Raw genomic sequence first — 18,963 nt, 5'->3', positions numbered from 1 at the left:
CTGAACCTGTTGACTAAATGTTGGTACTCAACATCAGCCACTTACTAATAAAACAGTAGTTTCCAAACTGTACTACTAGGGGTGCAGCGAAGTCAAATTGTCCTAGTTTTATTGGATACCATCTACTAACTTGCAGTCCAGCCGGTTTTCTCAACAGCCTTAATTTATGGACACAGTTGTTTCTTTGGTCAACTGAAAGATTGTCGACTTTCAGTCGACCTGCAGAACCTTTCTGATAAAAACGGAGTAGCCTCGTTGTCGCAGAGAGCTCCCCTGTCACCATAATCAATGGCACAGCTTCATGTTTTTCGTGATGGTGTCATATGCTCCTTTCCGTTTGACGTGGCCGTTGAGCGTAGCACTAAAAACATTAGATACCTGTGAATTTGGCTCTCAAAGCAGCGATAATTCGTATATCTCGTGCCATCTTGCGTGAATGCCTTTTTTCGACGGAAACTGTCACCGGCCGTCAACTGATTGTACAGGGAGACCTAAATGTCCGTTAACATTTGAACTGTTACTTACAGGGGTAAAAGTTGGCGTACTCTCAAGACGTGAAATGGAAGTTCTATTGAAACCAAAAAGGAGTTAAAAACTAGCCTAGAGATAACGTTTGACAGCAACATCAGTGACTCCGCATGAGAATCGTGAATAAAATGTGATGTAGTGAGAGGTGGTCAGGTTCCCAGAATTCAGTCCGTGTTACTGTTGTTACTGGGACTTGCGAAGTGGCATGTCTACCATGATCGCCAGACTTCATCAGGGATGCTGAAGGAACCCACCTGACGTAAACTGCTGTTGAATAGCATCGTCCTTCGACCATTTCCTTTGCTGAAATTCAATTGCGATGCTAATTATTGATTTTATGATACAAAGCGCCGTCTAGCGGTAATTTTGTGTACTTCTTTTAGTGTCAATAAAACCTGTCATTTCAGGGATTTGTAACATTACAACTCTAACTACGTTACTCCGTGAAGAACTGAATGTTCAAAAATTAATGGACTTCCAGGTCACCCTGTGCGTTTAAGGCTTTCGCTGCCGAATGTCGCTGTTATCTTCCGGATTGTATGGTCTTAGTCCATGGAACCTTGTTGTTTCTCAGGTTACGTCTAGTGTTTCACTGGACGTATTAAGAGCCACCCCTGGTTCCAGTGTGTGTGTTGCTAGCTAGACTTGTTAAGGAGATTCGCCGGAAACAGGAGCACCTGTGAAAATATCCATCTCTGCTCTGCACGCAACGTGAGGAACGAAAGTTCCGTGCGTCACAAAAATACAATCAATGAGATTCAGCATCAGCTATGGCATCCTCTCATAACAGATATATGACCGTTGCAAGGACACAATATTGCCATCTCTAAGCGTGTATACGTCGCCGTTGTGTGCGATGGACCATGTTAGGATCTGGATATAAAGATACCGAAACTAGGCAGTACATCTTACTTGGATCAGGGAACTACTGAAACATATGGTGAGGACCGTCTCAAACCCATGCCTTCGTCTCACCAGCAGCGATGAAAGAGCCAATAGTCTGCTCACGGTCACTTCGAATGACTGGGTTACGTGTCATCTTACTACACACTAATTTCCCGTACGCGAAGTATGGATATGGCAGTGTGCTACTCCAATTGTATTCTAAATCGCATTGAGGCTTATACATACCGAATATTGAAATCGGTCACTTCTCTTTCCCGAATCTTTCCAGGTTCTATTTCGTAGGATTATGTTCTATTTTAGAGAATGATGGGCGCGGTGCTTTGCGACAGTAGGGGCACCTTTCGCAAGTTCCAGTTCCGTGCATTCTGCTATGAAATAGGGACGTAATTTCCATGTACATCTGAAGATGAATCTGAAAATGTACGAAAACTAGTTTAAGCAAAAGAGTACTTAAGAAAGCGGCACGTTGCAGCTTTGTCTTAGAAAAAAGTTGCGGGTTTTAAAACACTGATCAGGGATAAGCCTAACATGTTCAGGACATATTAAGATGTCAGTCTTGCACTCTAGTAAGACCACTCTGTGGATGATTGATTGGTTGAGTGGTCATAGATCGGGGTGAGTCCTCAAGGCTTTTGACGCTTCGTAATGTCCGTAATACGATACGTTGAATCTGCAGCGTGTAAAGTTGTTTTCGTTGTGGTGGTGGAGGTACATATTTTGTGTGTTCGTTAATTCTGGAAATTGTCCATTTACTTATTTAAATTCCGTAGTCCATGATTAATTGTGACCAATATTCGCTAGATTTACTATCAACAACATATTGCTATCGGGACAACACAGAACTAGCAGAGATACTTAAATGTTCCGTATATGTCATAGCCACAAGATGCACAATCGACACTTCAGTGTGAGAAGCCAATCTGCAATTTTTTTCATTCATGCAGGCCTTGCGGCTTCATATAAGCAATTCACGTTCACGAGGCTCATTGCATGTGCCCTGCAGGATCTGTTGAACGCTCTCTGAATTTTATATAAAACTCCCTATTTGTGAGTACATAGGTGGTACATCCCTTTCTTGCCTAGCACACACACATTTGTAAATCCTCTTTAAAAGAGGTCCGTATTCAGATGTCTTAATCAGATATATCCGAGAACATATCAGTTACTAACAACTGTCGGTATATACTAGATAATGCTTAGGACCAGACTCTGGGATGTGAATTTTTTTTTTTGTTTTGGTTGCAGTACATACAGGTAAATAGTCAACTACAGTAAGATTAAAATTTCTACCTCTCTCTCTCTCTCTCTCTCGCTCGCTCGCTCGCTCGCTCGCTCGCTCCCCCCTTTACAAATGCTTAACCCTTATTTACACATAATGTAAATGTGGAAATATGATCTGCAGGATACTACGATCGACTCCTAACGCTGCTTGGCGCTGCTGAGGGCTACATAATGGATGAAGGGGAGACACATTCTTCAGATTCATCTACTGGAGAGCCGACAGATCAGGAACATCACGTAGACTCGGATGCAAGCTCCACAGGATCGAGGCTTCAGCAGACAGACGACTGTCAGGAACATAAGCCAGAAGTAACAGCAGCGGACGACATGTACTGCGATGAATACCTCCTCGACGTGAAGCTCACATTACAACTAGATCCTGACATAGAAGTTTGCTCCAGTGGTTCCGGTGATTTTATGAGCGTCTCGACCCAAGACACAAATACGTCAAACACTGGTAGAGACGTGCCCATGCAGGACATATACGACGACGTAAGACGACGAAACTCTTCCCCAAGTAGCGCGCCAAGTGCAATCGGCGAAGGGCAGGAGGTGTGTAATGTCTTACATGTCAGTGAGACGAGCAAGGGCTGCAACAGCACTGAGCAAGATTACAAGAGCGAAAATGACGCTGGTGGTGCCAGCAGGAGCGACATTTCTCCAAGATCTGACATTACCACTGCTACAGATTTGTCTTCGACCTTTACGGGGTCTTCATATTCTCTAATTCAGCTATGTTTAGCGTATGAGAGGGCTTTAGAAGCAGTAGACAATGAAAAGCAAAGACAGGAATACGTCGCTACTGTCTGTCGTACGAACTTGACGAAGGTAACGCTGGCGAGTCAACAATTCCATAGCGTTGCCAGAGCTCTTTTTGGTGAATCATTAACGTATCTTCAGAGCCCTAATTTGCCAGGGTCGAGTGTTGGCGGAGAAGAAGGCAATAGTATTGCATTTGAGCAGAGTCTTGAAGCCTTGAAGGCTTACGTGTCTCTCTTCCCCACTGAGAACATAAAACAGCAGGATCGCAAACATCCAGTCTGTCCGGTAGATGGCAAGCCTATTGTGCCTGACGGCTCGCATCTGCCTGGCAGCAACAGCAGCAGCAGTGGTGGTACCATCACAATGCTCTTGGCACTTCAGAACTTGGACTACAAGTGCGCTGTGCGAGAGGCAGCCAAATCATTTCTTGCATCGAGGAAAGTAGTCGTGTGCCAGAGCAAAGTAGTATCCAAGCTGTGTGCGTTAGCTCAGCGGCATGTTCATAAAATAGAAATGATCCACCACATGATACTCACCTGCTTGAAGACTGTGGCCATCTTCCTGACACCAGCCGTGCGGTCTTTCTGGCTGATGGAGGAAGCGGTACGAATGCTTGAGAGCCAAGGTCACGGAAACTCTGCGCTCAGTGTCGCGTTCTCGGTTATCACTCGGTGGACGGGAGAAGCGCTGCTCGATGGCGAGAAGATGGTAAGTCACCACATGGAGGTGGAAAAGGCGCTGGCGTCAGCCTGTCGTCACCAGGACGCCATCAGCAGTTACCAACATCGTAGTACTGACGTCTTCCGCGACGTACAGGCCGCCGGAGAACGCTTCCTGCAGTTGGTACAGCGGCCTGGTACCAGTCACGCTGAGATAAGAAATCAGGAGTCAAACATGAAACTTATAGCAGCGTGCCTGTTGCCAGACCTGAAGGAAATGGGAGGTTGCGAGACCTGCATTGAACAGTGGAGCGAGACATGCAGCAGTTCCGTATCTGCAGTTCTGGAAACTCTGTCTTCACTGACCCAGAACGCTTGTAATGGCATTGAAGCATCAAGGAAGGTTGTAGAAGTCCTTGTTTCTTCCGGCGTGTCTTTTAAGAATGTACCACTTCATCATTTTAAGACATAGCACTTGAGGACTGTAAACAAGTCATTTGTTTTGTTGGGCTGTAGTTAAACTGCCACGTAAATAAAAACGTAATTTTTGAAAAATGCTTTGGTTTACATTGCGTAGTGCAACTTGGTTACGACGGTAATGACTACAAACAGCAAAGACTATCCGATTTGGGACCTCTGAATTGGTTCATAGTTTACTATCCATACACGTGACCATGTTTTTAGTATAAACGACAAAATTGGTAGCCCTTTTAATTTTAATGGACGTCGTCTAAGATGGCTATAAGTACCTCACGTTATTCAAGGGCAACTCCTTTTTCCACCTTCACTCTTACATCATCTGGTCCGTACATCACTGTCATCTGACAGCAGGCGATAGTCATTTCAAGGAACTTTCCTACATTCTTAAAGAAACTGACGAGAACATCATTCTGTGCCTGACACAAAGTGAAACCAACTACTTCCGCAGTGGTAAACATAGAAAACACAACTAACCCCACTACTCGCATGCAGCGTCATCCTCGCCGGGTAAATTCTACAATGGCCGTTTGTAAGTCAAGAGATGTTCGAAAATACACTGATAGTCTCGATTACCCAGCCGATCACACTTATCGATAAGTGCTGGGGATATTGTACATAACTTCTGCATCCTTCATCGATGTGTTTCAAATCATTTAATGAATTTATTGCACCAAGTGTATACCCATATGTCCACCCTTACGTCCTGTTCAGTGCTGTGTATAGAACAGGACGTAATTATTTAATTTGTATATTGCACCTTGTATAGACATACATGTTCAGACTCCCATTCTATTCTACAGTAAGGACAGAACAGGAGGTAAGGTTGACCACATTTGTATATACATATTGCAGTACGTGAATTAATTGTAATCACTTCGATGATGGATATAAAAGTGAGACACGATATCTCCGACTTACATCGATAGGAGTGTGATCATCTGGGCGCTGTTGACTGCCTTTATACCTTACAACTGCTGTATACTAGCAAATGGTCAGTACTGAATTGGAGTGGGGTGACAGTATTACATGCTAGTAGTGTGGTGCGTTTAATTTTATTATACGCATGTCTCTGTAGCATTAGTTGATTTAAGATGTTGACAAGCATAGAACGTTCTCGTTCGTACCTTCAAGACTACAGTAGTCACTGGAAATGGTTAACGACAGAAAGCAACTGACACAAATGTAAACAACAGTGACTGTAAAACAGCCATGGCGGAAAATGAAACTGACCGCGACATCAGAGATGAATAAACTTACCTAAGCTCCTTAAAAACCACAAGAAAGGTAAACGGCGATAGAGAATCACTATATCAATATATATTTCATGATGTATTTACTGGTTTTAGAAATAAAGGAAGCTATTTCTGAAACTTTGTTATTCACTGTCCAGGACTCACGCCGACGATTAATCGCAAGAGCCATTAATAAATTTTTCAATGCAATAAACTCTACCAACAGCCGCAAACTTTTCGATATTTTATTTCGAACGCAACCAGTTTCGACAGTTCATTATGCCATCTTCGGGCCCCTGCATAATGAAAGAGTATACATGTAGTAATATAACGGTGTACAAAGCAATTTTACCAGTGGCAGGTAATAATAATACCTCTTAAACTTAAAAATGACAGTATTGGTGTTAAATCAGTGTGTACATCCAGCACAATAGACTAAAACATGTGTGCATATTTGTTAGTCATAAAACTATTTAACATCATGGATGCAATATGGAACAGTCAAATTCATTACAAAGATCAGCACTACACAACGTACAATCAAGAGCTCCGTAAAAACAAAGGTAGTCACTTCTTTTAATAAGATACTGATAAATACTTTTAAATGAGGAACCGCCTAGTGTATGAGTACCAGTCTTCATTTAAAGTAAGATGTCACGCAGGAAGCTATGAATTACAACAGTAGCCAAATTTACAGCTTAGGCAATATCACTAATGGTAAGACAAGTAGTTGCCACAGCATCAAAAACAACTTGACGCAAAACCCAACGGCAGGAGACATATTAAGAGAAAATAGCATGCATAGCGAACGCTAAGAATATTTACAGAATGAAATTTTCACTCTGCAGCGGTGTGTGCCCTGATATGAAACCTCTTAGCAGATTCAAACTGTGTGCCGGACCCAGACTCGAACTCGTGACCTTTGCCTTTCGCGGACAAGGGCTCTACCAACCGAGCTACCCAAGCATGACTCGGGCCCCGTCCTCACAGCTTCGTTAAGAATATTTACAACTGCCTAGTGGCCTAGGCCGTACAGTAAATCTGAATAAACGGTATGATTGGTTTCCTTCATATCACTTAACAGGTCGGAATTACCACAATGAAAAAGAAATTAACAAGACAGTCGACTCCTACTTAAGCAAGGCGAATCCTCCAAGTTCACAGCCGACTACTTCTTACAATTTCACTGGGAGTATAAGGTAATACCAAACACGACTTACCCATAGATGCCAAACCATCTAAATACTAAGACATAGAAAGTTGTCGCGGTGTCAGTTAGACCGTCAGCGAGAGCGCATCGCTAGCTCCTGCTACTACTAAGGCGAGTACACCGTTTGCTTCTTACATATTTTACAAACAGCAGCGACTTATTTTCAGTTATCTGTGTAATTACTAGTTTATTTTTGTAATTTCTTGCGTGTTCGAGTGCTTACTAGGTAGAACCTTTTATTTCAATAACAGTGTTTTTGTACTTATTTGCTGCGCTTAGCTTTTAAATAGTTTTTCTGGGAAAACCTAGCGTAGTTTTCGCGTCTCGTATTTCAGTGAGTGTTTCTTGATTATCAGAGTAGCTCATCAGAAGATTATCTTGGGAATTTGTCACCGTATAGAGTAGGGTAAACATAGTCATGTGTAGGGACTGTGGTTGTTGTGAGCGGACGCAAGGAGAATTGGCCACTCTTCGGGGACAGGTGGAGGCTTTGTCTGTTAGGCTCATCGAGCTCGAGGCGCAGGCGTCGGCTCGTAGTGGCGTTGGGGCAACTGTGGTGAGACCTATGCCTACTTCGGTGGCCTTGGAATCACATGGAACCCCTGATGTCGCTGCGTCTTCCGGCAGTGAGCATCTTACCGGTCAGCCATCACTCCAGGGTGAATGGCGGACAGTGGTGGGCTCGCGCGTGCCTGGCCGAAAGGCGAAGGTGGGATCTGGCCGCGTGGCGGCTGCCTTACCCCTTTCCAACAGGTACGGGGTGCTTCCTAGTGGTGATGACATCGTTTCCGAGCCACCACAGGATGCCTCGCCTGTTGGGCCAGTGGCCGATTCTCCGGCAAGGTCCCGACAGTCACAGAGGGCGGGCCTATTAGTTATAGGGAGCTCCAACGTTAGGCGGGTTATGGAGCACCTCAGGAAAATAGCGGGTAGGTCGGGGAAGAATGCCAGTGTGCACTCGGTGTGCTTGCCGGGGGGTCTCGTCCGTAATGTGGAGGAGGCCCTTCCGGCAGCTATTGAACGCACTGGGTGTGACCGGCTGCAGATAGTAGCACATGTCGGAACGAATGACGCCTGCCGCTTGGGTTCTGAGGCCATCCTTGGTTCCTTCCGGCGGCTGGCTGATTTGGTGAAGACAACCAGCATCGCACGCGGAGTGCAAGCTGAGCTTAATATCTGCAGCATAGTGCCCAGAGTCGATCGCGGTCCTCTGGTTTGGAGCCGTGTGGAGGGTCTAAACCAGAGGCTCAGACGACTCTGCGACTATAATGGTTGCAAATTCATCGACCTCCGTTATTGGGTGGAGAACTGTAGGGCCCCCCTAGACAGGTCAGGCGTGCACTACACACCGGAAGCAGCTACTAGGGTAGCAGAGTACGTGTGGCGTGCACACGGGGGTTTTTTAGGTTAGAGGGACCCCCCCTTGGGCGAAACGATAAAATACCTGACGGCTTACCAGAGAGAACATTATCATCGTTGATAAAGAACGTCCGTCCTCAGAGACCAAAAACAGGAAAAGTTAACGTAATATTGGTAAACTGCAGGAGTATCCAGGGCAAGGTTCCTGAATTAGTATCTCTTATTGAAGGAAATAGTGCGCATATAGTATTAGGAACGGAAAGTTGGTTAAAACCGGAAGTGAACAGTAACGAAATCCTAGACACAGAATGGAATATATACCGCAAGGATAGGATAAACGCCAATGGTGGAGGAGTATTTATAGCAGTAAAGAATTCAATAATATCCAGTGAAGTTATTAGCGAATGCGAATGTGAAATAATCTGGGTTAAGTTAAGTATCAAAGGTGGGTCAGATATGATAGTCGGATGCTTCTATAGGCCACCTGCATCAGCAACCGTAGTAGTTGAGCGCCTCAGAGAGAACCTGCAGAACGTCGTGAAGAAGTTTCGTGATCATACTATTGTAATAGGGGGAGACTTCAATCTACCAGGTATAGAATGGGATAGTCACACAATCAGAACTGGAGCCAGGGACAGAGACTCTTGTGACATTATCCTGACTGCCTTGTCCGAGAATTACTTCGAGCAGATAGTTAGAGAACCAACTCGTGAAGCTAACGTTTTAGACCTCATAGCAACAAATAGACCGGAACTTTTCGACTCCGTGAATGTAGAAGAGGGTATCAGTGATCATAAGTCAGTGGTTGCATCAATGACTACAAGTGTAATAAGAAATGCCAAGAAAGGAAGGAAAATCTATTTGCTTAACAAGAGTGATAGGGCACAAATCGCAGAATATCTGAGTGACCACCATCAAACGTTCATTTCTGAGGAAGAGGATGTGGAACAAAAATGGAAAAAATTCAGAAACATCGTCCAGTACGCCTTAGATAAGTTCGTACCGACTAAGGTCCAAAGCGAGGGGAAAGATCCACCGTGGTATAACAATCATGTACGAAAGGTACTACGGAAACAAAGAAAGCTTCACCATAGGTTTAAGAGTAGTCGAATCATAGCTGATAAGGAAAAGCTGAACGAAGCGAAAAAGAGCGTAAAGAGAGCAATGAGAGAAGCATTCAACGAATTCGAACATAAAACATTGGCAAACAATCTAAACAAGAACCCTAAAAAGTTTTGGTCATATGTAAAATCGGTAAGCGGATCTAAATCCCCTATTCAGTCACTCGTTGACCACGATGGCACCGAAACAGAGGACGACCGAAGAAAGGCAGAAATACTGAATTCAGTGTTCCGAAACTGTTTCACTGCGGAAAATCGTAACACGGTCCCTGACTTCAGCCGTCGCACGGACGCCAAAATGGAAAATATTGAAATAAACGATATCGGAATTGAAAAACAACTGCTATCACTTAGTAGCGGAAAAGCATCCGGACCAGACGAGATACCCTTAAGATTCTACAGTGATTATGCTAAAGAACTTGCCCCCTTTCTATCAGCAATTTATCGTAGATCTCTGGAAGAACGTAAAGTACCTAGCGACTGGAAGAAAGCACAGGTCGTTCCCATTTTCAAGAAGGGTCATAAATCAGATGCGAATAATTATAGGCCTATTTCACTTACGTCAATCTGTTGTAGAATAATGGAACATGTTTTGTGTTCTCGTATTATGACGTTCTTAGATAATACAAATCTCCTTCATCATAACCAACATGGATTCCGCAAACAGAGATCATGTGAAACCCAGCTCGCCCTATTTGCCCAAGAAATTCACAGTGCCGTAGACACTGGCGAGCAGATTGATGCCGTATTCCTGGACTTCAGGAAGGCATTTGATACGGTTCCGCACTTACGTTTAGTGAAAAAAATACGTGCTTACGGAATATCGGACCAGGTTTGTGATTGGATTCAGGATTTCCTAGAAGAAAGAACACAACATGTCATTCTTAACGGTTCAAAATCTGCAGATGTAGAGGTAATTTCGGGAGTACCGCAAGGAAGCGTGATAGGACCTTTATTGTTTACAATATACATAAATGACTTAGTTGACAACATCGGTAGCTCCGTGAGGCTATTTGCAGATGACACGGTTGTCTACAAGAAAGTAGCAACATCAGAAGACTCGTACGTACTCCAGGAAGACCTGCAGAGGATTAATGAATGGTGCGACAGCTGGCAGCTTTCCCTAAACGTAGATAAATGTAATATAATGCGCATACATAGGGGCAGAAATCCATTCCAGTACGATTATGCCATAGGTGGTAAATCATTGGAAGCGGTAACGACCGTAAAATACTTAGGAGTTACTATCCGGAGCGATCTGAAGTGGAATGATCACATAAAACAAATAGTGGGAAAAGCAGGCGCCAGGTTGAGATTCATAGGAAGAATTCTAAGAAAATGTGACTCATCGACGAAAGAAGTAGCTTACAAAACGCTTGTTCGTCCGATTCTTGAGTATTGCTCATCAGTATGGGACCCTTACCAGGTTGGATTAATAGAAGAGATAGACATGATCCAGCGAAAAGCAGCGCGATTCGTCATGGGGACATTTAGTCAGCGCGAGAGCGTTACGGAGATGCTGAACAAGCTCCAGTGGCGGACACTTCAAGAAAGGCGTTACGCAATACGGAGAGGTTTATTATCGAAATTACGAGAGAGCACATTCCGGGAAGAGATGGGCAACATATTACTACCGCCCACATATATCTCGCGTAATGATCACAACGAAAAGATCCGAGAAATTAGAGCAAATACGGAGACTTACAAGCAGTCGTTCTTCCCACGCACAATTCGTGAATGGAACAGGGAAGGGGGGATCAGATAGTGGTACAATAAGTACCCTCCGCCACACACCGTAAGGTGGCTCGCGGAGTATAGATGTAGATGTAGATGTAGATGTATATGGTTATGATGTCGAAACTGACAGCGTAGAACTATCAGTTCACACGCTTTATAATACATAATAGCCGCATGACGCACACTGACCTCTTCCGGAACACCGGTCAATCTACAGATTTTCTTAGTTCGCTGAGACTACACGGGTTCGTATAAAGAAGTGACGCACAATAGGTGCATTACTAGCAGAATCTCAAGGCGTCCAGAATGTCTTCATAATTCACTATTAGCAACTGTTTAGTAGGTGGTATACTTTTTGTCCCAAAAATCGTCCATCGTCATATTATTCGTACATATTGCACTTGAAAATAAATATGAATATACATCTGTATTTGCATGAACTTACATTAAATTTCCAGAGTCACTTCACTTAATAATTTCTATCATTAAGACATATAATTTTCTGCACCAATACGTACGAAAATGTTAAGTTGGTCTTGATTTTCATTTTTCAAAACGTCAACGAGCTTCGTTTTTTCCTTATAAACACGGTATACCCCTTTTGCACGCGGGGAAAATACATTCATTCGATGTAGATCCTTTTGAATTTCTTGTCTGCGTCTATGAAAAATGTCATCCTGCAACATAAAATGTTGAAAGCACATTTGACTTCTGATCGTACACTACCATATTATTTAGGCAAATTATAACTCATCTCCTGCTGAATATGTCACACACCTTTGTTTATGGATGTTGGACCAAGGATTTTCAAACCTGTCACCCGTCCTTCACAGCTGTGTAAGTAGAAAGAAGCGCCCAGTTGCAGAGCATTTCTCGGTACCCTACCCGATTGTGGGTATAAGGGATTCGGAAATGAATTCCTTACATTTATATAAAAACATACTTTCGTTTGTTTACTTGTCGATAGTTACATATGTGCAATGAAATGAATACCCCTACCTGCATCCCCCTGCGGGTCCGGGGTAAGAATAGGCCCGAGGTATTGCTGCCTATCGTAAGAGGCGACTAAAAGGAGTCCCTCCCCCTCAAGGGGGTAGTTAGCGCCTGCGTCCGGAGACGGACGGTTCCACGACCTCTATTTGCGGTCATTTTGCTTTTTCACTTCTCGTTTCTTCCTTCCTTTGGTTGGTTCCTTTCTTTGCTCTTCTCCACCTCACTGTCTTCCTTACTCTTTCCCCTGCATAATCTCCTTGCCTTCTCATTGCCTCCTTCTCCTTGCCTTCTCATTGCCTCCTTCTCCTTGCCTTCTCATTGCCTCCTTCTCCTTGCCTTCTCATTGCCTCCTTCTCCTTGCCTTCTCATTGCCTCCTTCTCCTTGCCTTCTCATTGCCTTCTTCTCCTTGCCTTCTCTGGTCTCCGCCTCGGCGTTTGAGACACTGTCCTCTCTCTCTCTCTCTCTCTCTCTCTCTCTCTTTCTCTCTCTCTCTCTCTCTCTCTCTCTCTCTCTCTCTCTCTCTCTCTCTCTCCTTTTTCCTCTTCTTCCTTCCTCCCTGTGCGCGCCTGAAGGCCGACCCACGCGTTCGCACGCGTAGCCAGTGACGGGATAACGCGTAATTCCCCGCCCTGGGTAGACATGTAAGGCACGCGCGTACCCCCTGGTAAAGGCCAGGCCCGGGGAGGGGTGATTACCTGAGCTGATACCTTCTGACCATGCCGATTGGTCCCTCCGTTTCTCGGGAGGTGTGACCTGAGGTGTAAACATTCACCTAAGGCGGGAGTGCCCTCTGAGAGGGTCCCCACAAGGAAGGAGCGCGCCATCGGAGACGCTGGCAATCATGGGGGATTCCTCCGCAATGGATTTCACTCCATCTCTCTCGACTTCTGCCCAAAAACGGAAAAGTGACCAGCTACCAGTGACAAAAGTACTACCGCCTGCCCCACAGTTCCTCGTCGTTTCTCGATCTGAGGACGGAAAGGATTTTTCCTCTGTCAACCCTTTCGTTATCCAGAAGGGCGTCGATGCCATAGCCGGATGTGTCAAATCTTGTACCAGGTTGCGTAACGGTACCTTATTACTCGAAACTGAGAGCGCCTTTCAGGCACAAAAACTGCTTCGGGCCACACTCCTGTACACATTCCCTGTCCGGGTGGAGGCTCACCGAACTATGAATACGTCTCGTGGTGTGGTCTATACTAGATCCCTCGACGGATTGACTGACGAAGAGATTCAATCTTTCCTCGCTGAGCAGGGCGTGACGGCTGTCCATAGGGTCATGAAAAAGGTCAACAATGACCTTGTACCGACCCGGACACTTTTCTTGACCTTCGATAGTGTTCAGCTGCCATCGCGCATCAAAGCGGGCTACGAGGTTATTTCTGTTCGCCCCTATGTCCCGACACCTACGCGCTGCTACCAGTGTCAGCGTTTCAATCACACTCGCCAGTCTTGTTCCAATGCGGCTAAATGTGTCACTTGTGGCAGGGATGCCCATGAGGGTGACGGTCCACCTCCGTCTCCTCGTTGTGTGAACTGTCAGGGTGACCATGCCGCATCCTCCCGCGACTGTCCTGTCTATAAGGAAGAACGTTGTATCCAAGAAATTCGGGTCAAAGAGAAAGTGTGCACCTCGGCTGCTCGCAAGCTATTGGCTAGTAGGAAGCCCACGCTGCTCCCAGCGGGGAAATACAGTACTGTCCTCGCCTCTCCTCGGACTACCAGGGAGGTGGCAACCCAGACATGCGATCTGACCTTCAGCACCACGGTCGTCCGTTCGGCCAGTGCTAAGATCGCGCGGTCGACGTCTCCTCTTCCTCCCCACAGACACCAGCCCCTTCATCAGCTTCTGCTAAGACGAAGACCCAGAAGTCAGATGCACGGGCCTTCAAGAAGGAACCGTCCCTTGCAGACTTCCTACGTACCTCGACCTCCCAGCCTTCGACCGGTACTTCCACCAAACGACCTTCCAAGAAGGCTAATAGGAAGCACAGTTCTCCTTCTCCGCCAAGGCGCATTTCTCCTCCTGCGCCACCCAGCGGTTGCCGCCCCAGGCCGTCATCCGTTTCGCCTGGCCGCACCGCTGGTAGCCGAACATCTGGCCGTCCTATAGACCCAATGGACGGTGACTGTCCGCCTACTGATAGCGGCGGCGGTGCTCGCTCGAAGCCAGGCCCTCAGCGGCCTTCGAGGTGACCCCTTCTTTCATCTTCCCTTTTTTTTTTTTTTTTTTTCTTACGATGGCACTTATTCACTGGAATATTCGCAGCATTCGCTCCAACCGAGAGGACTTGAAGTTGCTGCTCCGCTTGAACCGTCCGCTCGTCGTAGCCCTCCAGGAAACGAAGCTACGCCCATGCGATCAAATTGCCTTGGCACACTACACCTCTGTGCGTTTTGACCTACCGCCTGTGGTAGGTATCCCAGCTCATGGAGGGGTTATGTTGCTGGTCCGGGATGATATTTACTACGATCCCATAACGTTGCACACCGGCCTGCAGGCAGTTGCCATCCGCATTACTCTCCCCACTTTTACGTTTTTCATTTGTACCGTTTACACTCCATCGTCGTCTGCCGTTACCAGGGCAGACATGATGCAACTTATTGCTCAGCTACCTGCACCATTTTTGTTAACTGGCGACTTCAATGCCCACCATCCCCTTTGGGGCTCTCCAGCATCCTGCCCGAGGGGCTCCCTGTTAGCAGACCTTTTCAACCAGCTCAATCTTGTCTGCCTCAATACTGGCGCCCCTACTTTTCTTTCGGACACATCTCACACCTATTTCCATTTAGATCTCTCTATATGTACTCCCCAACTTGCACGCCGGTTCGAGTGGTATGCACTTTCTGATACATATTCGAGCGACCACTTCCCGTGTGTTACCCATCACCTGCAGCATACCCCCTCTCCGTGCTCATCTAGTTGGAACATCTCCAAAGCAGACTGGGGGCTCTTCTCTTCCAGGGCGACCTTTCAGGATCAAACATTCCCAAGCTGCGATAGTCAGGTCGCACACCTCACGGAAGTCATTCTCACTGCTGCTGATTATTCCATCCCTCACCCTAATCTTCTCCACGTCGCGTACCGGTCCCCTGGTGGACCGCAGCATGTAGAGACGCTTTACGTGCTCGTCGACGTGCTTTACGCACCTTTAAACGCCACCCTACAGTGGCGAATTGTATCAATTATAAACGATTACGTGCACAGTGTCATCGTATTATTAAAGAAAGTAAGAAAGCCAGCTGGGCTGCTTTCACAAGCACCTTCAACAGTTTTACTCCTTCTGTTGTCTGGGGTAGCCTGCGCCGGCTATCTGGCACTAAGGTCCACTCACCAGTTTCTGGCTTGACGGTCGCGAATGACGTCCTTGTGGCCCCTGAGGCTGTCTCCAATGCCTTCGGCCGCTTTTTCGCAGAGGTTTCGAGCTCCGCTCATTACCACCCTGCCTTCCTCCCCCGCAAACAGGCAGAGGAGGCTAGGCCACCTAACTTCCGCTCCTCGAATCGTGAAAGTTATAATGCCCCATTCACCATGCGGGAACTCGAAAACGCACTTGGCCGATCACGGTCCTCCGCTCCAGGGCCTGATTCTATTCATATTCAGATGCTGAAGAACCTTTCTCCTGCGAGTAAAGGTTTTCTTCTTCGTACTTACAATCGCATCTGGATTGAGGGACATGTTCCCGCATGCTGGCGCGAGTCTATTGTTGTCCCGATTCCTAAGCCGGGGAAGGACAAGCACTTGCCTTCCAGTTATCGACCCATCTCGCTTACCAGCTGTGTCTGTAAAGTGATGGAGCGAGTGGTTAACTCTCGATTGGTTTGGCTGCTTACCAATGTACAATGTGGATTTCGTAGGCGCCGGTCTGCTGTTGACCATCTGGTTACCTTGTCGACCTTCATTATGAATAACTTCTTGCGGAAGCGCCCGACCGCGGCTGTGTTCTTTGATTTGGAGAAGGCTTACGACACCTGTTGGAGGGTGGGCATTCTCCGCACCATGCATACATGGGGCCTTCGCGGTCGCCTCCCTCTTTTTATTCGTTCCTTTTTAATGGATCGACAGTTCAGGGTACGTGTGGGTTCTGTCCTGTCAGACACCTTTCGCCAGGAGAATGGGGTGCCACAGGGCTCAGTTTTGAGCGTCGCTCTCTTCGCCATAGCGATCAATCCAATAATGGATTGCCTCCCAGCTGATGTATCAGGCTCCCTTTTCGTGGACGATTTTACCATCTATTGCAGCGCGCAGCGTACGTGTTTCCTGGAGCGCTGTCTTCAGCGTTCTCTTGACCGTCTTTACTCCTGGAGTGTCGCCAATGGCTTCCGTTTTTCTGCTGAGAAGACGGTCTGTATTAACTTCTGGCGCTACAAAGAGTTTCTCCCACCGTCCTTACGACTCGGTCCCGTTGCTCTCCCATTCGTGGAGACAACAAAATTTTTAGGTCTTACATTTGACAGGAAACTTAGTTGGTCTCCACATGTGTCTTACTTGGCTGCCCGTTGTACCCGTTCTCTCAATGTTCTCCGTGTTCTCAGTGGTATATCGTGGGGAGCGGATCGAACCGTCCTACTTCGCCTATATCGGTCGATCGTCCGCTCCAAGCTGGATTATGGGAGCTTTGTATACTCCTATGCACGGCTATCCATCTTACGCCGCCTCAACTCCATACAACATCGGGGTTTACGACTTGCAATCGGAGCGTTTTATACTAGTCCCGTCGAGAGTCTTCATGCTGACGCTGGTGAGTTGCCACTCACCTACCGGCGCGATATACTGCTTTGTCGGTATGCCTGTCGGCTACTGGCAGTGCCCGACCACCCGTCTTATCGTTCCTTTTTTGATGACTCTCTCGACAGTCAATACGGGTTGTATGTCTCCGCCCTGCTACCCCCTGGAGTTCGCTTTCGTCGCCTCCTTCAACACCTTAATTTTTCACTCCCTGCCACCTTTCGAGTGGGCGAGAGCCACACGCCACCTTGGCTCCAGGCTCAGGTTCGCGTCCACCTTGACCTCTGCTCGCTCCCGAAGGAGGTTACCCCCGGTTCAGTCTACCACTCCCGTTTTGTCGAACTTCGTTCGAAGTTCATTAATATGACCTTCATTTATACAGATGGCTCTAAGACCAATGACGGGGTCGGGTGTTCTTTTATTGTCGGGGCACAAAGTTTGCAATATCGGCTCCATGGCCATTGAAGGTCTTCACAGCTGAGCTCTTTGCCCTCTACCAGGCTGTCCTTTACATCTGCCGCCACCGACATTATGCATATGTCATCTGCTCCGATTCCCTGAGCGCTATCCAGAGCCTCGGTGATCCGTACCCGGTTCACCCTTTCGTGCACCGGATCCAACGCTCTCTTCAGCAGCTGGTGGACGTTGGTTCTCCGGTTAGCTTTATGTGGGTTCCTGGCCATGTCAGTATCCCTGGGAACGAAGCTGCAGATGCCGCGGCCAAGGCTGCGGTCCTCCAGCCTCGGACAGCTTCTTGTTGTGTCCCTTCGTCAGATTGTAGCAGGGTAATTTGTCGGCGCATTGTATCGCTGTGGCATGCCAATTGGGCTGCACTTCCAGACAACAAGCTTCGGGCCTTGAAAGCTCTTCCCGTGGCTTGGACGACGTCCTCACGCCCTTCTCGGCGGGAGGAGGTAGTTTTGGCCCGGTTGCGAATTGGCCACTGCCGGTTCAGCCATCGCCATCTGCTGACGGCTGCGCCGGCGCCGTTCTGCCCATGTGGGCAATTGCTGACGGTCCGCCACATTTTAACGTCGTGTCCGGATTTTAACACCCTGCGTCTCGATCTTGGCCTGCCATGTACTGTAGAAGCCATTTTAGCGGATGACCCACGAGCAGCTGCTCGCGTTCTTCATTTTATCAATTTGACAACCCTCTCAAAGGACATTTGATTATGCTGTTTTCTTTTTTAATCCTATGCCTGTCAGTATGTCTTTCATCGTGTTTTCCGTTTCGTTGCTGTTTTAAACTTGACTCGCGGTGCATTCCTAAAGTAGTCTGGGCGCTAATGACCGTTGACGTTGTGCGCCCTAAAACCACAAAAAAAAACCCTACCTGCATAAAGGCTTCGATATGTCAACGGGGACAGTTGATTGTGTGCTCCGACCGGAACTCGAACCCGCGATCTCCTGCTTACATAGCAGACGCTCTATCTATCTGAGCCACCGAAGAGACAGACGATAGTGCGAATGCAGGGTATTCTCTGGCACGCCTTCCGTGAGACCCACATTCTCGACGTATTGTCCCGCAATATATTCATAGTGCCCCTGCCCATTATACTCATTACTTGCGGGTTTTTGCCAATTCCCTTAAGAGTTCGGGCACTGTTTGTGCATCCGCACAGATGATGGTCGAATGTCCGGTGAGCCATATATATTACACAAACATATTTGTTAATAAAAAATTAGCGAACAACCAAATTGCGCTGGAAATTAGATAGAGGTTCATTCAAGCACACGTTTTTCATATTACTACCTTCAGAGTGTAATATGTAAGAAATGACTAGTGTTGAAAAAAATATGAATTAGAATAACATAAGCGGGACTGGATCCAGTGATTGGAGCTTGAACGCTAACCACATGACTGTCGCCGTCTCGTTCTCAGGGGCGCTACGCAACGGTACACCAATGGCGCTTAAAACTTCTTTTGCGACTTTACCGAAACGGCCTAAGTACTACGCCTTCC

Source organism: Schistocerca nitens, chromosome 2 (genome assembly GCF_023898315.1).
Source record: "Schistocerca nitens isolate TAMUIC-IGC-003100 chromosome 2, iqSchNite1.1, whole genome shotgun sequence".
Taxonomy (NCBI): Eukaryota; Metazoa; Arthropoda; class Insecta; order Orthoptera; family Acrididae; genus Schistocerca; species Schistocerca nitens.
This window is presented reverse-complemented; position numbering follows the sequence as displayed.